Here is an 18,019-nt window from a genome sequence, read left to right as displayed (position 1 = left end):
AATCCCTTCCTGAATTGTAAGCCAAAATAACCCCCTCCTCTCCTAATTTGCTGCTTGTCAGGTATTTGGTCCCAGCAGTACGTTTTGTAACAAACACGGCATGCAATGGATGTGCCTAATATCGAAGAGGGTGAAGTCCTATTGCAGAGAGATCTCCAAAAAGTGATTTTGGAAATGAAACCTCATTATTCTCAGAAATGCTCAGTTCTGTGTTTCTTTTATTTTTCTTTTGTATTAGCGTGTGTTTGAATGTGATCTATGCTCACGTGTGTGTGGAAGAGGCTATTAGGTAGCTTGCTCCATCACTAGCTCCCTGTTTTAAAAATAAGATCTCTCATTGAACCTGAAGCTAGGCTAAAGGTCAGAAATTACAGGAGATCCTCCTGTCTCCTCCCTGTGCGATGTGTGTGTAACCACCCTTCTTTTTATGTGAGTGTTGGGATCTGAATTTATGTCCCAGCATGCTTATGTGGCAAAGTGCTTTTACCCACTGAGCCATCCCTCCAGCCCGATTCTTTTAGGTCTATAACCTAGGCTTCCCACACATAAAACACAGTCATTTTTATTAAATAGAAGTGTAGGGCTTCACACTAAGAAAGGAGGCAGCTCAGGCTGAAGACAAGAACACAATTCTACTTGTGGGACAGCCACTGAATTGTTCTGTGACCTTGAGTAGAGACTGTTTTATGTCTTCAGCTTTCTGAAGGAAGTACAAACTCCCATGTCTGGAGATTATGGGGGTCTCTGATGAAGAACACTTATTGGCCACCATGACTTATTTCAAATGGAATGACATTCCAACAGACTGAAACGTCCAGTCTATAGGAAGGTTTCTCTGTGGACTTCATCAATGGTCAGATAATAAATAGAGAATCGGCAGTTGTTCAAGTGGGTTTTTGATGTAAGTGTCAAGTGTCTATCTTGGAATTGGTTCACATAATACTTGTGTCTCCTATTCTCCTATTCTCCTATTCTCCTATTCTCCATGCAATGAAATCTGCATCCTGTTACAATGAACATGATCCCATGGCTCTGCCATGAAGTTCACCAGGCTGCAATTGCTTAAGACAGAAAGTAGGGAAGACTCAAATTTTGAAAACTTTGAAGATGAAGAATGTGAGTGAAGGGGTTGGAGAGATAGCTTAGTGGTTAAGAGTGTGGCTGTTCTCATAGATCCGAGTCTGGTTCCAGTACACACACTGGGCAGACTACAACCACCTCTATTCCAGCTGTGGTGGTCGGACTGGCACCATCTTCTAGCCTATCTTAGCCCCTGAACTCATTTTACATTAACCCTCCCCCTGCATTCATGACTAGAAATAAAAAAATTATATTTTTTAAAAAGTAAATTCCATTTACCCTCATTTTACCCTTATTTACTATAACTACCTTAATGCCCCACATGGTGGCCAATAAGTGTTCTTCATCAGAGACCCCATAATCTCCAGACACGGGAGTTTGTACTTCCTTCAGAAAGCTGATGACATAAAACAGTCTCTACTCAAGGTCACAGAACAATTCAATGGCTGTCCCACAAGTAGAATTGTGTTCTTGTCTTCAGCCTGAGCTGCCTCCTTTCTTAGTGTGAAGCCCTACACTTCTATTTAATAAAAATGACTGTGTTTTATGTGTGGGAAGCCTAGGTGATAGACATAAAAGAGTCGGGCTGAAGGGATGGCTCAGTGGGTAAATTTCTTAGCTCCCAATTTATAGATGCTTTGTATCTGAACCACCCAAGAGTCATAATATAATTATAGAATAAATATCAAGCATTCCCTCTATGGAGCAAAGCTTGCTTCCCCACCATTTATCATCATCTCGAATGGTGTCTCTGTTAGTCACTCCTTCACACCCTTTCCACAATTAAAAATGAATACTGAAAGCACAGAGTGGTCTTCCTAGCTTTTTGTTCTTATAACCAATGCTATAAATACCCATCAAGAGGCTTAACTGCTCACTATCTCCATGATTCTCCTTGGGATTCATATTAGAGTTGGAATTACTAGGTCAAAAAGCATGCATATTGTAAGAGTCCTGTACAGGCTGCTAAGTTAGCCTGCAGATTGCTCCATCATCCTTCCTCAGCAGCAGAACACAGAGAGCCCTTCCCTCACTCATTGCCAGTGTCGGGTTTTATTGCTTTCCATTTCTCTTCCATTTGGCCTGTGAAGTACACGTCATGGGTCTGCCTTTGTTTACCTATGTGTTGAAGAGCTTTTCAAAGTATGCGATTCCTGTTTAGGTTCTCGCTCTTAAAAGAGGGGTACCCTTTCCTCTCCTGCAGTACAGCTGCCATAGATCTGAAGCCAGCACATCTGGGTGAGCTGAGCGTCAACTGCTTTCCCTGGCAGTTGCTCTTCTCCTTCTGACTTCCTGGTACAGTTTGAAACAGACACTACTGTATAGATTTCCTTTTTTAACTGAAACATGAGAAAACACAAAACAGAAAACAGAAAAAGAAATTCCCTTACTTTAGTTCTTACCCAGGCCACCCTAGATCAAGTCCTCATGCCCTGTGTCAGCATGTGAGGTATAGGGGAGGCGGGGTCTCCTCTAACTTGCAGAGTTGGAAGCTGTGTATGTGGAAACATTAGATTTTTCTAGAAAAATTCTACTCGAAATTCTCAGACTTTGTTGAATGCTCAGTGTACAGGGTTAAATGAAACCTGTCCTCGGGCAGACGAGCATGGAGGAGTGGGGAGGAAGCTGGCAAATTGGCTGCCTCTACTCCAGGCTGTGTGGGAGTGTGAAAGCAAAAGAACCTGAAATCTAAGCATCTGTATTTAAGTTATCCTGCATCTGGAATGACAGCCTCCAGGGTAATCTAGCCCCTCAAATAAGAACCAAGAAACAGCAAAGATTCCATCAAATCTGAGGTTAATTAGTGCCGGTCAGAGGGAGACTTTGCTTAGCTGGAGTGGATGGACTTTTTGAATTGATCTCTTTGGTCTCTCCCTTGCCCCATGATGCTATCCCAAGTCAGAACTCCATCTTGGTCACCAGACTGTGATTGTCACAGATTCTCAAACAAGCCAAGATAGTACCCTGCGTTTGTCCCTTGACAAGATGCCACCGAAACCACAAACAAAGACTGGGAACTGAGTCTGAACCACTACATAAAAAAGGCCACAGCAGGGCCAAATTCAGCATCCAAAAGAGACACAGTTCCCCAAAGTGATCGTGCGGTTGCTTAATTCTAGAAAGGGGAACTATACCAGAGTGTTGAGAAGAATAATGAAAAGAGCAGTTAAATCCTAAACTGCCCACTGGAGACTATTTGAAAATGCCTTACTTTAGTACCTTACAAAGAACTCCAAAGTCAGTAATAAAAGAAAGACTCTATAAATGCTTCAAGGCAGAAAACCAACTAGATAGTAAGGCTACTTGACCCTAGGTTACCCTGGAGGAGGGAATGGGAAGAACATGAAGGGGGATCAAGGAAAAACAGCACAGATACGATTTCATTTTCTTATGTAAAGGACGTATGTGCTCAAAGACAAAGGGATTTGGTGGACTGACAAGAGGGGGTGGCAACTAAAGGTGACCTGAGGGTGACACAGAACCAAGAGCTCATGGTTTCAATCTGATAACCAGCTTGCTTGACAAGGACAGTAAAACCCCACACACAGGCAACAATACACACCAATTTGTACCCAGAGTAGTGAATTCTGAACTCTTTGAGGCTTACCTATGACACCATGGCCACAAAGCCCAGGAAAATTCCAAACTTCTATTGGAACAGCCCTGGCTGTGGTCCATACATGGTTTACCTGGTGTGACATTAGAGTGTGGTGACTTCTATTTGAGTCCAGTTGAGGTCAGATCACAAGAATTGTCAATGAAACCATCAACCACCCTGTTGAATGACCACCTTTGGATTCTCATGGGCTGAATAGTACATGTTTATATTTCTTCAGATCCTTAAAATATCTTTGTAATATTTTCTCTTTATTTCTCAGATAGAACCTGAGACCTGCAGTGGTCACAAAGTTAAGGGTGTTTATGGGCTCGCAAAGAACTAGGATTCCACCCCAAAGACTGACATGGCAGTCTTAGTGTGAAGCTGCAATGAAAGAGCAGTCAGAAAGGGAAAGATGCAATGAGTTTAATACATCAGATGAGTAGGAACCAGGTAGCATTGTGAAACAGTCAAAGTTCTATGGTTTGGCGTGAAAAGTCCCCCCTAGGCTCTCATGTTTAAAGACTTGGTCCCCAGCTGGTGGGGCATTAGAGAACTTTTAGGAGGCAGAGCCTCGCTGGAGGAAGTGGGCCACCTAGGGGGTGGGACCTGAGGCCCCACTTCCTGTTCATCCTCTGCTTTCCGAGTAAGGAGGTGAGCAACCAGCTTCTGGCTCCTGCTAACTTGTCTTCCCTGTCAAGGATTGTAGGCAGAGGCTGTTCTTTCATTTCCTGGACACCCAGACCAGAAACAACCACATAGAATTAATTACAATACTGTTTAATTACAATACTGTTTGGCCAGTAGCTTAAACATATTTCTAGCTAGCTCTTCTTAAATTAACCCATTCCTATTATTTTATATTTTACCACAAGGCTCGTAGTTTACTGGTAAGGTTCCCCGGCGTCTGTGTTCTTCAGTGACTGCACAGCATCTCCCTGACTCTGCCTACTCTCTCCTCCTTCATCTGCTTGGGTTTCCCACCTTGCCCTATTCTGCACTACAATATGCATGAAGCAGTTTCTTTTATTAACCATTGGTAGTAAAACATATTCATAGCATACAGAGGGGGATCCCACATCACCCCCTTTTTATCTAAATAAAAAGGAAGGCTTTAACATTAACACAGTAAAATTACATATAACAAAAACAGTTATCAAGCAAGAATTATAATATTTAGTTCATTTACATTTGGCAGATTAAGGAAAATACTCTATCATCTATCTTATTTTTGTGAGTCTAAATTTTTATATATAATCTATCTCTTATAGTTACAAAACTTTCTTTCTTAAACTCCATCAAAGACTCCAGAAGGATATAATATTACCTAAGTTACCAGGATGTGCATTGTAAGCAACTTTCAAAACTCTAGAATTGACAGAGATATCTTACTGCTTGGACAGTCACCTGAAGTTCCTTTGAAACACTGGGGTGGATATCTATCTTCCGTCCATAGGCCCATAGTATCTGGCAGACTTTTCCAAGAAGCAGGAAAATTTCAAAGACCATTTTGCCTATATTGGCAGTTTGTCAATCACTTTCTTCTGTGTCCTGCAGAATGACTGGCAGACTCTTTGATGAAACAGGAACTCTGAAGGACAGTCTCACCTTTAGTCAAGTTCATCAGTCATTTTTCTATGGGTCCTACATATCCAATTCATATAGCATACCATCAAGCAACAGGTAAGGGCAGTTTCTTACCCAAATGGCTAACAAACTCCATAAGGAGCCTCTTCAATGCCCATCATCTTCTTGAAACAGATTGGTGCTGCCAGGAGCAGATGTGTCTCATTGTCATGAAAAGTCCTAAGTTTTTAAAACATTTTAAATGCCATATTCTCTAAGTATTTGAAAGGTTTGAAGAATACTAATTCATCTGAAATACATCTCTGTATATCTAGAAAACACTAACTAACATGACTATAAGTTTGGCTTATATATAGATATATAGATATAGATATATAGATGACTATTAATACGCAACTTTTAATTATACATTATACTTTTAAATGAGCTATCTAAACATAATACCTTAAATAAGAACAAAAGTACATATAACAAAATTGGTTTTAAATTTGTATCAATAAATCAAGAGACATACCAATGTAAAATATTCATCTTTATAGCAAATGATGGATGGTACCCATCCGGAACTGAAAGCCAAAGTAAATGATTTCTCCCTTGGGTTCCTCTGTCAGGGTGACATCACAGCAGTGAGAAGGGTTACTAGGTTTTAAGCACATATTATTTTAAAATGTGACTTACAGTTTGTTCTAAGAACACAAGGAGCTTCTTCAGTTCCATTTGTTGCCATATAGATTTTTATTGAACAGATATTTATTTATTCATATTTTTAATTTAAGAAGAAAAACATGCACCAAGCCAAAGAAAATTCAATTCAAAAGTATTACAATGAATAGTAGGCAACTTTCCTGCCCAGAACATTCCCACTGCTTTCCAAAGGCCTTGGGAAGTCGTGATTTTGTGCATGGTTATTTACTTTCAGATTTTCCCATGTCAACTCGCTGTCTAACACTATTCCTAGGAAGACATGAACACAGATGGGAACCAACAACAGACCAAGGAAACAAAACTGAAGTCCAACTTGGTAAACCAATGATTGTATTGGGGTTATTTGCAGAAGTATCAATGAGGGGTTGCTTACAGAAACATGGATGACCACAAAACTGCTACATCACCAATAGCTCACCCCAGCCTGGGTGATGACTTGTGAAAGTTGGAACCCTAGACGTCTCTGCACAACTTGCAGGCACCTCAGCAGGTCTCTTCTCTTTAGCAGTCTTCATTGCTCATACAGCCTTCACAAAGTAAGAACACTGTGAATCTGGTCAATTTCAGGAACTGTCCTAGGCTTCTGAGTTGTTTACTTTCTGAGTCTGAAGAAGCCTCCTTCCCAGATGGAACATTTTAAGTAACAGGAAATTGCTGTAAAACACATATGTATACCATAAGATACATGCATACATGCTCTTTTAAGATCAGTAGGATATGGGGATCAGTATACATACATAATTATACTAATTTTTTTTATCAAAATGACAATATGATGTTTTGATATTACATATATGTGTATATATACAAATATATGAGAAATTACATGTTAATATATATTTCATATTCTATGTAGCATCTTCTAGTGTTTCACTGTGTGGATACAATATCATTGAACCTGTCTACCCTTAAAATACTCTTAAGTGACTTCTAGTGATTGAAATAAAACTGGAGCAAACAAATCTCTAATATTGAACACATGTGAGAAAATAGTCACAGTACAAGTTCCCTAAAGGTATGATTAGCAGATCCCAGAGATGTGTATTTAACTAACAAAATGTCTTTTATGTCAATTAAGAATATACTTACATGATTTTAATATTTTATTATTTATTTAATATTTTAACATAATCTTAATATTTTAAATATTGGGAAGTTTCACATCCCAATTTCTGTAATGAGAGCTTGCTATGGAGAGAATGCATTGTCCCAAAATTGATATGTTGAACTTCTCTGTCCTGTCCTGTATGATGGTGATGGGGTCTGGCCTCTGGGGAAAGACTGTGTCATAAGGGTAGAGCCCCATGAACCGGGTCAACACTATAATAAGAATGGCCATGAGGGGCAGGAGGGGTTGATCAATGGTTAAGGACCCTGACTGCTCTTTCAGAGGAACCCAGCATCTACATGCTATCTCATAACTGTGCCTCTTCTGACTCCATGAACACCTGGCACAGATGTGGTATACAGACATACATGCATTTGAAATACTCACACATGAAATTTTAAAAAAGAACAGTCATGAAAAAAATGAATCCTTCACTCTCCCTCATGAAGGGCATGAAAGTAGAAAGGCTAATGGCAAAGAGTCATTACCTTCATCTTTGACTTTCCAGCCTCTAGAACAGGGAGAAATTAATGTTCATCACTTTATTATAGCAGCCCACACATACAGTGACACATCTTCCCACATAAGCACACAGGGTCCACCCCTACTCTTTAGAGCTGCGTACTTCTCCATGGTGAGTTTGTATGCCATAATTTGATTAATCCTTTTTAAAGAACGAAAACGATACTAAAATTTTGTTATTGTGAGATCCATTATCATGTCAGTTACTGTTTTTGTTGCTTGGATAAAATATGAGAGCAACTCAAGACAAGAGAGGTTTATTTTTCTCACAGTTTAACCCATCGTGGTGGGGAGGTCAAGGTGGCAGACGCTGGAAGCGACTGTCACATTGCATGTGTAGTCAGGGAAAAGAGAGGAAAGGTTGCTGACCAGGGCTCGGCTAGCTTCCTCCCTTTCATGCAGTTCAGTTCACAAACCCCTCCCTCCCCCAAACAGTACCGGCTTTCTTTAAGGTATGCTTTCCCGCCTGGGTGATGGTGCACACCTTTAATCCCAGCACTCGGGAGGCAGAGGAGGTGGATCTCTGTGAGTTTCAGGCCAGCCTGGTCTACAGAGTAAGTTCCAGGACAGCCAGGTCTGTTACACAGAGAAACCCTGTCTCATACAAAGGTGTGCCTTTGGTGCGGGAGAATTGTCTGTATTCTGTCAATCATGTTTTAAATAAACGCTGATTGGCCAGGCAGGAGGTGTAGGCGGGAAAACCAGACAGGAAGTGGAAATGATGCAAGGAGAGTAGGAGAATTCTGGGGAGGAGGAAGTTGATTCCCCCACTCCTGCCCAGATCACCGAAGCAGCAGGATGTGGTCTACCCCACTGAAAAAGGTACTGAGCCACACGGCTAGATCAGAATAATGGGTTAAGATAAGTCATAAGAACTAATAAATAGCCTGACCTAATGGGCCAATCAGCTTTATAACTTACAGAGATCTCTGTGTGGTTGATTTTTTCTGGGGTTTGCCAGCTGTGGGGTACCGGGCGGGGACAGAAACCCCCAACAAACAGGACCCTTCATGTTACATGCCTTCCCACCTCGATTGTCTAAGCGAGGCCATCCCTTTCAGGCATGGCTGGAGACTAAAGGAATCTACGTGATTTATCACAGATGTCCTAGAGGCTTATCCTAGGTGAGTCCATCCTGTGAAGCTGACGACCAACACTAACCACTACAATTATCTCATGCCACACCATTGTCCTTTTTTTAATTAAAAGAAAACAATAAAAAGAAAGTCACCATTTTTCAAAGGGTGAACCTTAAGCTAGAATGAAAATAGATTCAAGCTTCCACAGCATCACAGATATTCATATGATAAACCAGCAAAATATCATTGTTTTTCGATACATCTCTATGTTTTCAATACATCTTTATGTTATAGGTTGAGTATTACACTGTGTTTGAATCCCAAATGCCTAATACCTGTGTAGTTGGTTTTATTTTTATTTTTATTTTTGGTTTTTCAAGACAGGGTTTCTCTTTAGCTTTGGACCCTGTCCTGGAATTAGGATTTTATAGCTGGGTGCCTGGTGGTTTGAAAGAAAATGACCCCAAAAGAGAATAGCCCTACTAGGATTGTGGCCTTGTTGGAGGAAGTGTGTCAGTGTGGGGGTGGGCTTTGAGGTCTCTTTTGCTCAAGCTTCCCTCAGTGTGACAGCCCGTCCACATCCTGCTGCCTTTTGGTCAAGATGCAGCCAGCACTGCATCTACCTGCACACTGCCATGCTCCCCACCATGATGATAATGAACTAAACCTCTGAATCTGTAAGGCCCCACTGGTGCGGGAGAATCGTCTGTATTCTGTCAATCAAATTTTAAATAAATGCTGATTGGCCAGTCAGGTGGAGCAAAGAGAACAGGAGAATTCTGGGAAACAGGAAGCTCCCTCCACAGTTCTGCCCAGACCACCGGAGAGGCAAGGTGTAAGCTGCCCCGCTGAGAAAGGTACTGAGCCATGTGGCTAACATAAATAAAAATAATGGGATAACATAAGTTATAAGAGCTAATAAGTAGCCTGAGCTAATGGACCAATCAGTTTATAATCTTATGGAGTGCTCTGCGTGATTTTCTTTGGGGCTTGCTGGCGGGACAGAAATCACAACAAGCAGGCCCTCATGTTATGCCCCATCCCATTCAAATGTTTTCTTTGTAAGCATTGCAGTGGTCATGGTGTTTCTTCACAGCAATAGAAACCCTAACTAATACAAGCTGCGATGCTGCACACCTGTACTCAAAGCCCTGGTGAAGCTGAGGCAGGAGGATGGAAAGTACATAACAGCCTAGGCTGGGTGCTGTGAAGGAAAAGAGAGGCTGGCAGGAGGAGGAAGGAAGGGAAAAAGGAAGGGTTTGTGTATAGAATAAGGCTGAGAAGAAATATAATTATGTGAAGACAGAAATGGACTGAAGACACACTGCTAGAAAGGAGCGCTGGCTCTACAAAAACTCTAAGAGACTGGGATTCTCCCTCTAGGTACTGGAAGAACATGCCACAGTCGATGCCTTGGTCCTGAACTTCTAGCATCTAAAACTGTGAACAACAAGCACTGTGTTCAGTTCGACTGCCCTGAGAGTGGCACTGTGCTATAGCAGCCACAGGAAGCCAACACATCACGTCTCTTCAGGTCTAAGTCTGCCCTGCATGCACCCCCTCCTCACTTGTCTCCACATAATCTCGGCCCAAACAGATCATGCTCAAGCATCTTCAGGGAGCATCTTTGCTGTACCAAGGGTGGGGTGTTAGCATCTAGTGCCGTAAAGCCTGAGACTAAGGTTTTCTCATACATGTAATCATTCTTCAGTGTCTACATTGAAGGAGGCTTGGAGAATAATCTAGAATGTTCCCAAAATAGAAAGTACAACTCTATCAATTTGTAAGTAAAACCCTTCGTGTTGAAGGCTTCTCATGTGTTGCCCTGTCTTCACACCTTTGAGAAGCATGTCTTCCTGTGCTTCCTACCGCTTCATCACACAGGAGGCCGACCCTCCAGCTTTATCAGGAGGCAGAGGCAGGCAGATCTCTGTGAGTTGAAGGCCAGCCTGGTCTACAAGAGCTAGATCTAGGACAGGCTCCAAGGTCACAGAGAAATCTTGTCTCGAAAACAAACAAACAAACAAACAAAAACAAAAACCTAAACCAAAAAAAAAAGGAGGTCTACAGAGTGACTGCTCAATGGGTGACCTTGGAAGACTGAAATTGCCCCCTTGAAACCAGGCTGATGAAAGGGCTCTACGCAGACATGATGTGGGTGACTACGAGCTCTCATACCGGGAGCTGTTCAGAGCGAGCATGCTCCCTGGCAGAAGTCCCATGGGCACATGGGCATCTTTTCCTTGGTTCACCTTTGCATGGTGCTCCAGATATTAAATCACAGCTGAAGCCAGTGTCAGGACTGGGGCTGTACTTGGTGGTGATCGTGGTGGCAGGGGTGGTCGTGGTGGCAGGGGTGGTTGTGGTGGCAGGGGTGGTTGCGGATTCCTGCTTCTTTCTCACTGGGCAAAGCCCCCCGTGAATCACCCCAGAGGCAGTGTAATAGACCCCAGACCTCAGCACAACTGACACCACAACGGAAGTGCCAACCAGGTTCTAGGACCCTGCAGGTCGGCACCCATCCTTGATAAAATGAGAATCAAGACTTCTGTGAAAGTCTCTAAATGTGTTAACCTTGCTTTTCGGCTTCTGTAGTTCCACTTCTGGCTAACAGTTCTCGCCAACTGAAGTATGCCCACCCAGAATGGGGATTTTGTGTTTAAGAAGCTCTAGTGTTGTACTGATTTATATGTTGGCTAGTTTTGTTTTCACATTATCATCTGGGAAGAGAGGACCTCAGTAGAGGAATTGCCTTAATTAGGTTGGCGTGCGGGCTTGTATTCTTAATTGCGAACTGATTGAAGAGGGTCCAGCCCGCTTTAGGCAGTGCCATCTCCTGGCTCCCCTGGCGGGTGGGCCTAGGCCCAGTCAGTCAGGTAGAAAGCCAGCATGCTGTGTTCCTCCAGAGCCCCTTTGTCTGTCCCTGTCTCCAGGGTCCCACATTGGGTTCCCACCCTGAATTTCCTTCATGATGGACTGTAACCTGTAAGCTGAAATAGACCCTTTCCCTTCCAACTCACTTTTGGTAATGACGTTTATCACAGCAGGAGAAACCAAATCAGAAGAGTTTCTTCCTTGGGAGAGATGTTTCTTCTCGAAGCTCATGTCTCTACAATGTTTTCAGAGTTGGAAGCGCCTGCTATCCCTTTTGGGTCCTCTTTCCATTCAGAGATTGCTGTGGGACAGTAGGGACCCATCCTCTGAACAGCTTCAATATTTGTCTTCCTAAATTTACTGGAGATATTGTAAAACCCAGCACTTCTGCAGCTTCCTGGCCTCTGAAATAGGAAAGCTACTTTCTCCCGGAGTTGCCAAGACCTCGGTTTCTTCAGCCAGACCTTGTCAGTGGGAAATTCAATTCATTTCTCCTCTCTTCTGTCACGTTTGCATGAACAATGAGGAAACAGCATTTATACACTTGCACAGTGGATGGCCAGTGTCTGCTTCATCCTTCCAGTCAGGCCTGATTCTTCAGAAAAAAAAAGAAACATTAATATTTACCCTCGGATACCAGAGGCACATGACTGCACTCTTTAGGGGAGCTGTCTTAGTTTCAAAGTTGCTATGACAAATAACTACAAATGTGGTACACATAAGCAAGAGGAGCGGATGCCTCAAAGCCAGGAAGCTGGGACTCTGAGACTGGGAGTCTGAATGTGAGACTGTTAGTTTCAGTGAGGGTCCTCTTCTGGGCTCTAGACAGTCGACTTCTCTTTACACCCTATACAGTAACTCCTAAACTCCTCTCACAAGAGCATTAACGACACATTTCAGGACACGGTCCTCAGGTCCCAATTACCTTGGGAGGGCCTACACTGATGCTAGAATTTCAACATGTAAATTCACTACTTGTGATGGGTAACCTTCACGGCCAACTTGAGTGCACTGAGACTCACCATGGCAATGTTCTTCTGGGTATTTCTCTGAAGGGGTTTCCAGAAAGCTTTAGCCAAGGAGAAAAGTGCCATTCTGAATGTGAGCTGCACCATCCCAAGAGTGGGGGTCCCTGGCTGAAAATGAGCTGAGCCCCCAGCATTTATCTCTTTCTCCTGACTCATGATCTTTTCAAAATGACATCTCTTCATGGTGGACTCCACCTTCACACTAAGAGTCAGAGCAAAGCCCTCCTTCCTGTGTTTGCGGGTGTGTGTGGGGGGGTGATGGTTGTTTTTAGTGTCAGCTTGCCACAGACTAGAAGCATCTACATAGGGAGGAACAACTGACGGCCTTAATTGACATGGAAAGACCCACTGAACTGATATGGAAAGACCACCACAGGTCTGTGCAGCACCTTCTATGAGCAACGCAGATAAAATGGGGTGTGCCGTTCAACCTTCCCTCTTGCCGGCGAGCTCTTTATCATGTTGCTGCTGCCACTGCAATTGCTTCTGATCGCTTTGCTATCATCAGAGCCAGTGTTTCCTGGCTTCCATTGTGGACTTTCAGGTTTGCATCACCAGATTAGGAATGCTGAGGCACCCAGCCTCCTGGTCTGAGCATCTCCTGTGCTGTTGACTTTGCAGTGAGGGCCAGCCACCATGGCTACATGGACCGCTGGGGCGCTGAGCCTCAAGGACCAAGCAACTTTTGATGAGCCTCTCAGGTGTGCTACTTTCTAAACAGAAGCTGATTTGATTTTATATGATGTGTGTGTGTTCACGTGCATGTGTGTGTGTGTGTCCATGTATACCCTAATCTATTCTGGTGCTAGGGGTGGCTTCTTATATGACTTGCCTGAAATATATAACAAATCATCTGCAGGAAATATGCCCAGTTCCACGGCAGCCATCAGAGAAACATGAGCATAGAAGTCCAACGTGCTAAGGAGCAGCCATGCAGGGGAATGGACAGAGCCCAGACCCCCAGAGGCATCCCTGAGATTGAAGAAGTGTCAGACCCCCTCATCATATGCTTCTGAAGTCCTGGTTGTAGATAATCGGATTCTTTCTTCTTGCTGCTGTGACTGCTGACTTAGATCCAGCCTCAGTTTCCTCCTCCATGCAGCGTCTGTCCCCAAGTCTGCAAAGTTGCTTTTCCTTCTCATGTCTGTTTAAGTCTCTCTCACTCCCTGGAGCTCTCATCTGCTTCGGTTCTAGGAAGATGTATAGTCACACCTGTTCCTCTACATTGTGTGAAGATATGTCTCTGTGATTGGTTTAATGGAAAGCTAGACGGCCAATAGCTTGGCAGGATTTTCAGGGCAGAGAGAACCCTGGGAAGAAGAAGGCAGAGCTTCCAGCCAGATGGGGAGGAAGCGTGACATGTGGGAGATGAGGTAACCAACCAGGAGCCACATGGCAGCTCCTGGTTGCCATGAATAGAAACGGGTTAAGTTATAAACAAGCCTAAGCCATCAGCTGAGCCAACATAATCAAGAAGAAGCCTCCATGGGGTGATTTGGGAGCTGACTGGAGGGACACAAAAATCAGCCTACACATACCCTTCCCTCAAAATGCAGTTCTGATGGCACCTCCTCATGAAGACCCTGCACCTTCCTTCCAGGCAGACTTTGTCTCCTCTGAGCATTTGTTCATATCCCTTTTGTAGGCCAGGTCCATATATCACTGAGTGGACATGTTCATCTTCTCCACAATTAGGGGGTCCCTGGAAAACAGGGTTACCATTTGCACTTCTAAGCTCCAACAGTCTCCAGGGTGCGCAACATAGTCAACACTTAGCGCTTCTCCACTGAGCCGTCAATAGAGCCTAACTCTCAGAGGTCACCCCTCCACCATGCTGGTAGCCCGTCCCTTGTGAGCATGACACACACAGATTCACCTAGTCCTCTCAACCCCGTGGGCTCTAGTTTCACACTCCCATTAAATCCTCCACTGTTAGAGTTGGTAGAGAACTTAGCACCTTACTTGGGTTACTGTGAAATGAGAGATTCTGGGAATAAATGTAATTGAGAATCACTGAGTTGCATCGATTTTAAAGAAGTCTTTGGGTAAATATCCTCCCCAAATCGGTGGGTTAAAGGTGTGGTCCCAGCCTGGGGTGCTGCTCGTGCACCTTTTGGAGGGAAGACTTAACAGAGGGAAGTTGGCTCATTTTGGCGCAATAAATCACGGGGTAAAGAGAGTACTCTTTACCCCATGGCAGCCATGACGCACATAGAGGGACAGAAAGGAGCCAAGATTCCCAATATCTCCTTCATTATCATTCCCTCAAAGACCCATCCTTGAGGGCTTTCCTTGACGCAAGGAGGGGCCTGTGTTAGAAACTACAGGGACTACTGCTTGCTGGCTCATTCACAGACCAATGCTTAGCTACTTTCTTGTACAGTCTATGACCACCTGGGTAGAGAATGATGTCACCCACAGTAGACTAGTGTTGGCTAGTTTTATGGCAGCTTCGACACAAGCTAGACTCATTTGAGAGATGGAAACCTCAGTTGATAAAGTGCCTCCATGAAATCAACCTGCAGGGAAGCCTATAGGGAATTTTCTTAATTAGTGGTTGGTATGGGAGGACCAGTTCATTGTGGATGGGACAGTGCTGGGTGGTGATCCTGGATGCTGTACAAAAGCTGGCTGAGCGTCATGGGGAGCAAGCTATAGTCTTTCATGGCTTCTGCACCAGCCTCTGCCTTGATTTCTTTAGATGACAAATAGTGATATGGAAATGTAAGCCAAATCAGCCCTTTTATTCCCAATTTTATTTTAGTCATAATGATTTATCACATAGGACAGATATATTTTTTCCTAAGCAAATTGCATATCCAAAGCTTTTTGTTGTAGTAACAAGCTAACCCAACCCTCACCGGAGATCTCCATAGGGCTCACCTTATACTAATATATGTAGGAGATTCTCCCATCCATCCCCACAGGGGAACTTAATTCTTTCCATCAAGTGTTCGCTTGAGCTCAGTTCTTCTGCTCCAATATGAGCCCCTTATTCAACAGGACAGAATTGACTTCCTCGGGTCACAAAGACAAGCCTGTTTCCAGGCCGCCTGCCGCTGGCTCCGAATTTGTCCATTCACCCTGTGGCTCCATTGTGAGCTTCCCCACCACTTTCTGGCCACACCGCTAATTTAGCACTTTGCATGGTGGGTCATGTATGCACTTATGTCTAGAGCTAAATTATAACTTTCTAAAAGGAAGGAGCCATTTTAACGCTCTTCTCATCTTCTCCTCACTGGGCGTGGAGTCAGCCATGTGGTTAAGTGAAGAAGAAACAGTGAATCGATGAATGCAGGAAATAAAGTTGATCACATTGCTTTGAAAACTAAACACATCTTTCTGGAGCTAGACTAGACATCCCATCAGTTTTTGAACCACTAAAATCTGCAGGGCTTTCCATGACCTCATTACAATACTTTCTTATCATCAGTTAGGGAACATTGTAGTTTCAAGGGCATTAAAACAAAACAAAATGTGTATCTTAGAAATTAATTAAAGGCAGCGAAGACCTTGACTCAAAGCAAAACTCAGTGGTCCAGAAAATCTCCTTCCACCGGGAACTTACTCCAAAACGACAAAAAGCCTCAGAGTGGGAGGGAGGGGGCAGGAGGAAGGCTTGAATCTACAGGGTTAAAATAGAATTATCAGGGAAGTTCTGCCAAGGGCCAAACTTGTAAGTGCCTTGAGGTTTGGTAGAGTTGCAGCCATTACTGTTGGGCAGCCTCCATCTCAAACCCAACAAGCAGGGCACACAAATGGCATCAATTAATCTGAGACTGGTAATGACATGTTTGCTTTGGACTGAAGGAACGTCATTGTGGCTTCACTGCTGTGGCTGGGTTGGTGTGGATGGAGGGTGGAGAGCTATATGTCCTGGACACAGCCATGTCATGGCCTTTGGGAGCCATCCAAGATGGTTTGGGGTAATTGGGAACCTCTGGACAAAAAATATTTTCTTCAAGAAGCTCAAAGAAAGGAGGCAAGAACATATATGATCCTGTGAACTAGAGGCTAAGCCTTATCTGTGGGTGGCCAGGAAGTATTTTTTGTGGGCTCTATGGGCTCCTTTGATTGACAAGAAATACTGCATGCTATCATTGATCTTTTATTTTATTTATAATTTATATATATATGTCACTCTCTCCATATTTTATATATATATATATATATATATATATATATATATATATATATATATATATATATATGGAGAGAGAGAGAGTCTATGAATACCCTCATCTAGAAAGTAGAAGTCATTGAAGAAGTGCGGTGAAGGTCCTCACCTTCTACCATGCTTAACACATGTGTAATGCTGTACTGCTTTCTGGTCTCCAAACTTCTGGGGTTTCTTCCACCTCCACTTCTCATCTGCCTTAGGAGGGTTGGAATTACAGGCATTGTTCTGGGGATCTGAACTCAGTTCTTCATGTTCACACAGCGTACACCCACTAAGCCATCCCCCAGCACCCATCAATTTACTTCTTAGAAACGCTTGCTTTCTCTGCTGTGCTCCTGTTTCTAGAACACAGTCCAAGTTCACAGGGTCAACATTTCAAATGCGCCCTGCCTCTTAGGTGGCTGATCTTGCTAAGTTGACAAAGTCAACGTTCTGCACCAGAGGGTAGTTTGGGATAGCAGAATACTTATTGGGCTTGTTAGAAAGGGCACCAATGTCCTCTGGGACAGAAAACAGCTTTTTCCAGAGAGATTTTCATGATTAAGTGCAAATGAATCCAAAACACGTGGATCAAATTTTCCTGAAATTACACACAGTTATAAAAATTAAGGGGGGGAAACAAAATGGTTTTTCTGGCAATGCCATACATGTAAAGAAACAGCGCATACATATGTACGTGTACATGTTCACATACATACATATGTACATATGTGATAACACATGCATATAAAATTGTACACACACATACATAAGAATACATGTGCATACACATATACATGCATATAATTGGGTACACAAACATAATGCACTTGTGGAGATTTGCACACATTCATACATACACATGTATCTAAAGAAAAAGCACACAGATACACAGACACTTGAACACATTTTTATAGACACATATACATGTGCACACGCATGAAAGGTATACACATACATGTGTACACACATATACATCTATATGTGCATGCATATGTGTATGCATTTTCATACATGTGCATATGTATGCATGTGACACAATTCATAAGTGTTCTTTGTATGTGTATATGTGTTTGTATGTTCACATGTGTATGTGCATATCTATGTGTACATGTGAGTGTACAAGTGTAGATGGGTGTGCATATGTGTGGATGTGCACATATGTGCTATGTAAATATGTGTGCACAAGTGCAGATGTGCATGTGGGTGCATATATGCATATGTATAAGCATGTGTGCACACCTGTATGTATATGTGTCTACTCATTTATGTTTGCAT

The sequence above is a fragment of the Myodes glareolus genome, chromosome 18, assembly GCF_982192425.1.
Source record: "Myodes glareolus chromosome 18, mMyoGla1.1, whole genome shotgun sequence".
NCBI lineage: Eukaryota > Metazoa > Chordata > Mammalia > Rodentia > Cricetidae > Myodes > Myodes glareolus.
The sequence above is the reverse complement of the archived record's forward strand: the minus strand, read 5'-3'. Positions refer to the sequence as shown.